Below are 10721 nucleotides of genomic sequence, written 5' to 3'. Positions count from 1 at the left end.
TTTAGCATGACGCTTGTTCAACTTAGTTTGACCCTTAAGGTATTTAAGCGTTTAATGATCAGTATGAATGATAAATTCATGAGGGCGAAGATAATGTTCCCATTCATGCAAAACTCACACTAAAGCATATAATTCTTTGTCATAGATGGGGTAATTGAGTTGCGCTCCGGAAAGTTTCTCACTAAAGTAAGCTATGGGGCGCTTCTCTTGCGTTAACACACCTCCTATGCCATTACCACTAGCATCGCAATGAATCTCAAAGGGCTTGTCAAAGTTGGGTAATGCAAGCACATGAGCATGAGTAAGAAAATTATTAAGCTCATTGAAAGCCGTGTCTTGGGATGGTCCCCAAACAAAAGGCACATTTTTTCTTGCTCAAAGCATGCAAAGGTGAAGCAATGGTGCTAAAGTCTTTCACAAATCTATGGTAGAAGCCGGCTAAACCAAGGAAGCTACGCACTTGATGCAAGTTGGTTGGTTGTGGCCAAGTTTTAATAGCATTGATCTTAGAGTCATCAACATGAACACCCTTAGAGGAAACAACAAAACCCAAGAAAACGAGCTTATCAACGCCAAAAAGGCACTTTTCCATGTTAGCATAGAGACGCTCTTTTCGAAGAGTTTGCAAAATGGTTTGAACATGGGTGACATGATCTTTGAGAGATTTGCTATAAACAAGGATATCATCGAAGTATACCACAACAAACTCACCAATGTAAGGGCAAAAGACATGATTCATAAGACACATAAAAGTACCCGGTGCTTCCGATAAACCCATAGGCATGACTAACCACTCATACAAACCAAACTTTGTTTTGAAAGCGGTTTTCCATTCATCGCTCTCTTGTATGCGGATTTGATAGTAACCACTTTTAAGATCTATTTTGGAAAAAAATAGTGGCACCACCAGGTTCATCCAGCATATCATCAAGGCGTGGAATGGGATACCTATAGCGAACGGTGATAGCATTGATAGGTATACAATCGGAGCACATGCGAAAGCTACTGTCTCTTTTTGGCACAAAAATGACCAGAACGGCACAAGGACTCAAACTTTTGCACACATGTCCATGGTCTATGAGATGATTTACTTGCCTTTGTATTTATTTGGTTTCTTCGGGGTTGACGTGGTAGGGAGCTTTGTTCGGAAGTGGTGCTCCGGGGATGAGGTCGATGCGGTGCTCGATGCCTTGTAGTGGAGGTAGTCCCGGAGGTAGCTCGTCGGGGAAAACATATTGGAATTCCTGCAAAAGAGAAGACACTACTAAAGGTAGAGTGTGAGAGGTGTTAGCTTTTGGTGCCTCATCCTTGCACAATAGGACATAGTGTAGGACACTAGATGGGTTCTCACACACTCCTCTTATCTCACTTTTGGTGGCAAATAGAACTAAGTTCTTGTTGCTCATTGTGGAGGCACTCAATTTGGGCTTGTGGCACTCACTCTCTTTTTGGTGGTTCGCTCTCTCACTATTCTCTCCACGATGGGTGGCTTGCTTGTCGGCGATCACTTGGCTTGGAGTCATAGGGTGAAGTACGAACTCCTTTCCTTTCATCTTGAAGATGTAGTGGTTCGTTAGGCCGTTGTGGATGACACCTCTATCAAATTGCCATGGTCAACCAAGAAGAAGGTGGCAAACGTTCATTGGAACAACATCACACTCCAAAGTGTCTTCGTAAGCTCCGATTTTGAAGTAGACTTGCACTCTATGCTCAACTTGAATAGTGCCGGAGTCGCTTAGCCATTGAACTTTGTAGGGATGTGGGTCCTTCGTCTTCGCAATTGGAGCTTGGAGCAAAGTTCTTCACTTGCTAAGTTATGACAACTCCCTCCATCGATGATGACCTTGACAGACCTTCCATTGATGCCGGCCTTGGTATGGAATATGTGGCATCTTTGGTTTTCTTCTTGGTGATTTTGAAGGGTTAAGACCTGAGAGACAACAAGAGCAGGACTTGAATCTTCATCACAAAAAGACTTGTTCCTCTTCATCGTTCACTTGCCGATGCATGGCGACTTGCTCAAGTGATTCCGTTTCTCCTTCACTCATGGAGTCGTATGTACCATCGTCGTTGAGGATCATGGTTTTCTTGTTGGTACACTCAAAGGACTTGTGGCCCCGGCCTCCGCATGTGAAGCATTTGAAGGAACTTGTCTTGATGGTCTCATCGGTTGGGGTAGATGATGATGAAGCTCTCGGCTTGAAGTTGCTCGTTGTAGGAGGATGACTTGAGGTTGTCGAAGCTTTCTTGTAACTCGACTTGTCGATGTTTCTTGTAGAAGGCTTGGTTGATGTAGACGGTGTTGGAGTCGTTGAAGCTTGGGTGTTGGAGAAACCATAGGACTTGGATGAGAACTTGACATACTTGAAGTCATCTTGCACTTGACGTTCTGCTTTGGTAGCTTGATGCACTAGCTCAATTAGGTTCAAGTATGGTTGGAAGTCGGCGATCTTCTTGATGGGATGATTGAGTCCATTCAAGAAACGTGTCATAGTTTGCTCATCATCTTCCGTGACATTGGCTCGTATCATTGTAATCTCCATTTCCTTGTATTACTCTTCAATGCTCTTGGTTCCTTGCTTGAGTAGTTGGAGTTTCTTGAAGAGGTCGTGGTTGTAGTAGGTAGGCACGAAGCGTGCTCTCATGACATCCTTCATTTGTGCCCAAGTAGTGATGGGTGGTTCACCTTTTGCCTCTCGGCGCTCAATGACTTGTTCCCACCAAATGAGGACATAGTCTTGGAACTCAAGGGATGCCATCGCGATCTTCTTCTCTTCTTCATAGTTGTGCAAGCGGAAGATTTTGTCGACCTTCAATGCCCATGAAAGGTACTCTTCAGGATCATTGATTCCATTGAACTTGGGCATGGTGAACTTTAGCTTGCCATAGCGTTGCTCTTCATTGTGTTTGGGTCGGGGATGATGACGTCCTTGACGAGGAGGATCGTCTCTCACAACCTGCTCTTGCCGTGGAGGATTTCCATTGTCTTCTTGTTCTTGTTGAACTTGATGTTCTTGGTGAGCTTGTGGAGGAACTTGTCGAGCTTGACGTTGCACGCGAGCTTGATATACTTGTTCTTGAACTTCTTCGCAAAGTGCTTCTTCATGTTCACGAGCTTCTCGGCCTCATTTGGCTACGGCTCGACTTGATTCTCGGAGTGCATGTTGCCCCTCAAGTGCATGAGCTTCTCACAATTGTTGCTCTTGACGTTGTGCCTCGACATCTTGTGCTTCTTTGTGAAGACGCGCTCGCTCTTCCTCTTTGTGTTGGCATGGTTGTTGCCGTTCTCGTGCTTGCGCAAAGGTAGCTTGGTTTTGACGATGTCATTGTTCTTGAAAGTTTTTTTTGTGTAGAGGGTTACGGTTGGCTTGACGATCTTGGCGTGCGACATGACGAAGAGTATTCGATGCCGGTGTACTTGAGCCAGAGATGGTGTAGTCGGAGTGTCGACTTGAGCGGCTCCGTCTTGATGAGGACGAAGTGGAAGAAGAGCGGTTGAGCAACAAAGCATGAATCTCATCCATTCTTGCATTGTTCTCTTGCTTGTGGTCATCGAGCTTGTGGTCTAAGTTGTCTCTTATACGTTGCTCGGAGAGTCGCAAGTCGGTGGTGAGGTTGCCGATGCATTCACTCATTGCTTGTTGCGCTCTTGATGCAAAGCACGTTGTGCACCAAAGAGGTGGCTCTTTGTGACGTAGGAGTTCATGTCTTCGTCTTACCTGATGAAGAGTGGGTTTGTAGAAGTACTTGGCCTATCCATCATTCCAAGAGAAATATGTGAGTGGGATAAAGAGAAGAACGTATACCAAATGTACCTTGACCGATGTTGAAGATGGATCAAAGATCACTCCAATGTGGAACAAGGAAATAGCACAATTGTTACCAATTCTAGTCAGTTTCTCACACCTACACAAGTAAACACTTATGGTGGAGCTTGGTTAGGATGGTGGCACAAAATTTGATGCAATTGTTAGCGAGCTTAATAATGTTAGAAAAGATTCACAAGTTTGCAATGTGTAAGTGCATCTAGTGCCACCCCTAGTTGTTTTTGGAGTATTGACGACAAACCTAGTTGAGGGACTAATGTGTTTGTGAGAATTGCAGGATAACACAGGTAGAAGTCCCTCATTGATTCGGTTTTCCTACCAGAGATGACCCCTAAAAATGTATGAAGACATTGAAGTCAAAGGTGGTATATGAAGATATTCACATTGAAGACTATGACAAGAGAAGACACCACATGAAGCCTATGGAGCTCGAAGACTTAAATCTTTCATAGTTCTCTTTCTTCTGTATTGAGTCATAGGAACCACCGTACTGTTAAGTGGGGTCCAAGAGAACCAGTCAGAATGACTGAAGTGATGCTTAAACAAAACCTATGTCTTCGAGTGAAGACTTTGAGAGCGAATCTTGTCCAGAGTCGGGCAAGTCAGCTTTGCTTGAAGCCCAAGTAAAGTTGCCGTGTGAGTTTGAAATCTGACCGTTGGAACACGTGTCATTTCCTTAGTGACCCAGGGTCATTTCGGACAAATCAGGTCGGGTTGCCAAGTGGCTATAAATAGCTCACCCCCTACAACCATACACGGTTGGCTGCTCAGATTCAGAGTGCGGCTTTTGTCGTTTGAGAGCAACCCACCTCGAAGCCTTTGAGAGAGAATTCCTTGCGAGGATAAAGCCCTAACCACCCAGAGCCAAAGAGAATTAGGCATCACTTAAGTCTTCTTGTCTGTGTGATCTGAAGACTTATTACACTTCAGGACTGTGCATCCTCCAGCCGGTTAGGCGTCGCGTTCTGAGCATCCAAGAGACATTGTGGATTGCCGGTGAACGAAGTCTGTGAAGGTTTGGGAGTCTATCTTGAAGACTTACCAGAGTGATTGGGCGAGGTCTGTGTGACCTTAGCTCAAGGGGAATACGGTGAGGACTGGGTGTCCTGAGCTGCGTGTTCAGGACTGGGTGTCCGGGACTGTGTGTCCTAAGGTTTAAATACCTAGCCGCCCTAACCAGACGTACAGTTGTCACAGCAACTGGAACTGGTCCAACAAATCATTGTCTTCAGCGAGTCACTGGTTTCATCTTCCCTTCCCTTTACTTACTGTTACTCCTTGTGAAGTCATTGTATGTTCGCACTACCTTTTGTCTTCACTGAGTGACTGCGTGTTCTGTGTGGCTTCACAATATCTTCCTACCTGATCCTTACTACATTACTGCTATTAGTCATTGTGCTTTCACTCTATTGAATACTTGACTATGGCTTGCCTAGTGTAGTCTACCTTCCGCTGCAGGGTAATAGGTTTATTTCTATCGTTTGTCTTCATAACTTCCATGTTTTGAAGACTTTCATAAAAATCGCGTATTCACCCCCCCCCCTCTAGTCGATATAACGCACTTTCACAATGCAACAAGTAGACCAAGCAAAATAAGGTACACAGAAACACACACACACACACACAAAGAGATAAGTGGGGTCGTGCAACCAAGGATGAGCCAAAATGTGGAATCCACGAAAATGCTCTTGTTGCACAACACTAGAGAGACGCTAGCACGATTGCACAATAGGTGGATACGAAGACTTGTGCACAACCTACTAAGCAAAAATGCAACGACTTCTATCCCAAGTATGCTCTATGTATGGTGTTTCGATGATATGATCCAAGATGATCTAGTATGACAATCTTAATGTTGTATGATGCTATGGTTCTTGCTTAAAATCCCTTTGCTTATCTTTCCCTTTTGCTTAAAAGCTTGTTTGGCTCATTGTTGTTTGAGCTCTTTTCTCATGCAATGCTTCACGAACCAAGATAGCAATTGTGTATGCGATGACAACTTTGTGACACAAGAGATGATACCAAGATATGCACTAATGATATGTATGTATGTTACGGGAAGTATGATCACTAATGTGCACAAGTCACGTTGCCGGCAATACTCAATGCTAGTCTCGATGGGTAAGCGACGCAAAAGAGTAAGGCTATGAAGGCTATCAATGTAGTGGCAAGAATGATGTATCACTAAACCAAGATGAGTTTACCGTTCTTGCTTACGGTATGGTGTCAAAATGATGCAGTGGTTGTTGTCGATGACGCGTCCGTGGAGAAGATGAGCGGCGGTGATGTTGATGTCGAACCGTACCTAAACAGCCGAAACACAATAGGACACGGAACCACAACTCAAATTATCAAGGTAAAACGGGATAAAATTGTCCGAGTTGGTAGTGGTAAGCGATGGTGGTGTATGTGGTATATGGCGATGCTATGCGGAAGTGGTGGTGGTATGCGGAAGTGTATGTGGGCACCATAACAAAATTTGGCGAAATATGGACGGGAAACGGGCGGTGGATGGAAGTGATGCTGCGAGGGGACGGATGTCCGGGTTTGAAGGCCGGATGTCCGGGCTGTCGGGCCGGATGTCCGGGCTCTGGATCCGTGGACGAACTCCGCGTGGAAGGTGGCAAATCGGGGAAAAATTCGAAGGAATTTGTGGATGGAAATTGGTGAAAAGATGATGGAAATCTTGATCTACTTGCAACACATGATATCCGCGGATCAAATCCAACAAAACTTCATCACACCAACAAATCAAAAAAAATCTGGGGGCTATTTTTGTAGGGAATTTTCAAATTAGGGACAAAATCAACAAAAACATGGCTAGAAAACCCAACGGGGAGGCTCCGAAATCGTGATCAACATGGCTTTAGATACCAAGATGATGTAGGGTGGAACCCTAGATGGCCGATCTTTCACGAAAGGAGCGGATCTCGCGAAGAACACGAGGGAAAACACGAGGGGAAAATACAAAGGGGCACAAAGAGAAACACTCAAACCAACAAGATTGATCACACATGTGCTAGATCCATGAACACAAAGAGAGATACACGATCCGAAGTCAATAAAGGACGATACAAAGGGTAACCGGTTCTTCTCCGTGAGGAGGTCTTGAATCCACAAGGGGATCTTCCCGTGAGGGGTCTTGAATCCAAGGTGGATCTTCTTCGTAGAGGGGCCGCGGTCTCTCTCGTTGAGTAGATCTGATATGGATGAGCGATGCTCTATCTCTAATATGAGCTTACACAACGCTAACCCTAAAACGTAGGTAGGAGGAGACTATATATAGTCTAGGGGGTGAAAGGGTACATGGGCCTCGGCCCTTTACTGTGTGCAGACAGACGGGGCCGGACGTCCGGGCGTCGGGCCAGATGTCCGGGCTGACGAGGCTTTTCTTCTGTCCTCTATTTGCAACTTGTCCGGATATCCGGGCTGGGGCCGGATTTCCGGGCCGGGACGGATGTCTGGGCTGGGGCCGGATGTCCGGGGCCTGTAGATGCTTGGCGGCTGGAATGCTGATGTAGTTGATGTCTCCAGCGGCCGGATGTCCGGGCTCGGGGCTGGATGTCCGTGTCTTGGAGCTGCCTTCTTCTCCTTTCGGCGTTCCTCTTCATCCGTGGACTTGGCGGCTTGTCCGTCTTCACGTGCATCTTCGGGAGGGTCCTCTTGGTACCTAATCATGCACAACATCTTGGATTTAGGTAGTAGCCATGTCTCGAGAGGATCATATGTAATATCACTAAGGAGAGAAGTCACCTCGGTCTCAAGAGCTCTAGCTCATGCTCGTGTCATGGGTCCTCTTGGCACTTGATGAGACGATGGTAGGTCCATGAGGATGACCATAGGATGCTCCGCATCACCATTGTATTGCGAATCAAGAGAGAGAGATGAAGCCATCTAGCTACTAACTACGGACCCGAAGGTCTGCAAAGAACTACTCACGCATCATCGGAGAGGCACCAATGGAAGTGGTGAACCCCTCTGTGATGGTGTCTAGATTGGATCTGGTGGTTCTGGACTCTGCGGCGGCTGGATGAATATTTCGTCGACTCCCCTAGGGTTCTGGAAATATTGGGGTATTTATAGAGCAAAGAGGCGTGCTACCTCTTGAGCATGCGTTGGTTTTTCCTTGGAGAGGAAAGGGTGATGCAACAAAGTAGCGTAAGTATTTCCCTCAGTTTTTGAGAACCAAGGTATCAATCCAGTAGGAAACTACACGCAAGTCTCCTAGTACCTGCACAAACAAATAAGAACCTTGCAACCAACGCGATAAAGGGGTTGTCAATCCCTTCACGGCCACTTGCAAAAGTGAGATCTGATAAAGATAATAAGGTAAATATTTTTGGTATTTTTGTTGTATAGATTGGAAAATAAAGATTGCAAAATAAATAGTATACTAGAATTGTAGATCGGAAACTTATATGATGTAAAGTAGACCCCGGGACCATAGGTTTCACTAGTGGCTTCTCTCATGATAGCATATATTATGGTGGGTGAACAAATTACTGCCGAGCAATTGATAGAAAATCGCATAGTTATGATGATATCTAGGCATGATCATGAACATAGGCATCACGTCCGTGTAAAGTAGACCGAAACGATTCTGCATCTACTACTATTACTCCACACATCAACCACTATCCAGCATGCATCTAGAGTATTAAGTTCATAAAAACAGAGTAACGCATTAGGCAATATGACATGATGTAGAGGGATAAACTCAAGCAATATGATATAAACCCCATCTTTTTATCCTCGATGGCAACAATACAATACGTGCCTTGCTACCCCTGCTGTCACTGGGAAAGTACACTGCAATATTGAACCCAAAGCTAAGCACTTCTCACATTGCAAGAATGATCAATCTTGTAGGCCAAACCAAACTGATAATTCGAAGAGACTTGCAAAGATATCAAATCATGCATATAAGAATACAGAGAAAAATCAAATATTGTTCATAGATAAACTTGATCATAAACCCATAATTCATCGGATCTCGGCAAATGCACCGCAAAAAGAATTACATCGAACAGATCTCCAAGAACATCGAGGAGAACTTTGTATTGAGATCCAAAGAGAGAGAAGAAGCCATCTATCTAATAACTATGGACCCGAAGGTCTGTGGTAAACTACTCACACATCATCGGAGAGGCTATGGTGTTGATGTAGAAGCCCTCCGTGCTCGAATCCCCCTCCGGAAGATCGCCGGAAAAGGTCCCCAGATGGGATCTCACGGGTACAGAAGGTTGCGGCGGCAGAAAAGTGGTTTCGTGGCTCCCCTCGACGTTTTCAGGGTATAAGAGTATATATAGGCGAAGGAAGTAGGTCGGTGGAGCTACAAGGGGCCCATGAGGATGGGGGGCGCGCCGCCCTACCTCGTGGTCGCCTTGTTGCTTACATGACCTCCACTCCAAGTCTCCTGGATTGCATTTGTTCCAAAAAAGATCCCCATGAAGGTTTCATTCCGTTTGGATTCCGTTTGATATTCCTTTTCCACGAAACACTGAAATAGGCAAAAAACAACAACTGGCACTTGGCCTCCGGTTAATAGGTTAGTCTCAAAAATAATATAAAAGTGCATATTAAAGCCCATTAAACATCCAACACAGATAATATAATAGCATGGAACCATAAAAAATTATAGATACATTGGAGACGTATCAGCATCCCCAAGCTTAATTCCTGCTCGTCCTCGAGTAGGTAAATGATAAAAACAGAATTTTTGATGACCTAACATAGTTTTCAATGTAATTTTCTTTATTGTGGCATGAATATTCAGATCCAAAAGATTCAAGACAAAAGTTTAATATTGACATAAAAATAATAATACTTCAAGCATACTAATAAAGCAATCATGTCTTTTCAAAATAACATGACCAAAGAAAGTAATCCCTACAAAATCATATATTCTGGCTATGCTCTATCTTCATCACACAAAATATTTAAATCATGCACAACCCCGATAAAAAGCCAAGCAATTGTTTCATACTTTTGATGTTCTCAAACTTTTTCAATCTTCACGCAATACATGAGTGTGAGCCATGGACATATCACTATAGGTGGAATAGAATGGTGGTTGTGGAGAAGACAAAAAGGAGAAGATAGTATCACATCAACTAGGCGTATCAATGGGCTATGGAGATGCCCATCAATAGATACCAATGTGAGTGAGTAGGGATTTCCATGCAACGGATGCACTAGAGCTATAGGTGTATGAAAGCTCAACAAAAGAAACTAAGTGGGTGTGCATCCATCTCGCTTGCTCACGAAGACCTAGGGCATTTTGAGGAAGCCCATCATTGGAATATACAAGCCAAGTTCTATAATGAAAAATTCCCACTAGTATATGAAAGTGACAAAATAGGAGACTCTCTATCATGAAGATCATGGTGCTACTTTGAAGCACAAGTATGGAAAAAGGATAGTAGCATTGCCCCTTCTCTCTTTTTCTCTCATTTTTTTATTTGGGCCTTTTTCTCTTTTTTTATGGCCTCTTTTTTTCGTCTGGAATCTCATCCTGACTTGTGGGGGAATCATAGTCTCCATCATCCTTTCCTCATATGGGACAATGATCTAGTAATTAAGATCATCACACTTTTATTTACTTACAACTCAAGAATTACAACTGATACTTAGAACAAAATATGACTCTATGTGAATGCCTCTGGCGGTGTACCGGGATGTGCAATGAATCAAGAGTGACATGTATGAAATTGTGAACGGTGGCTTGGCCACAAATACGATGTCAACTACATGATCATGCAAAGCAATATGGCAATGATGAAGCGTGTCATAATAAATGGAATGATGGAAAGTTGCATGTCAATATATCTCGGAATGGCTATGGAAATGCCATAATAGGTAGGTATGGTGGCTGTTTTGAGGAAGGTATATGGT

This window comes from Triticum urartu, chromosome 7 (assembly GCF_003073215.2).
Source record: "Triticum urartu cultivar G1812 chromosome 7, Tu2.1, whole genome shotgun sequence".
Taxonomy (NCBI): Eukaryota; Viridiplantae; Streptophyta; class Magnoliopsida; order Poales; family Poaceae; genus Triticum; species Triticum urartu.
This window is presented reverse-complemented; position numbering follows the sequence as displayed.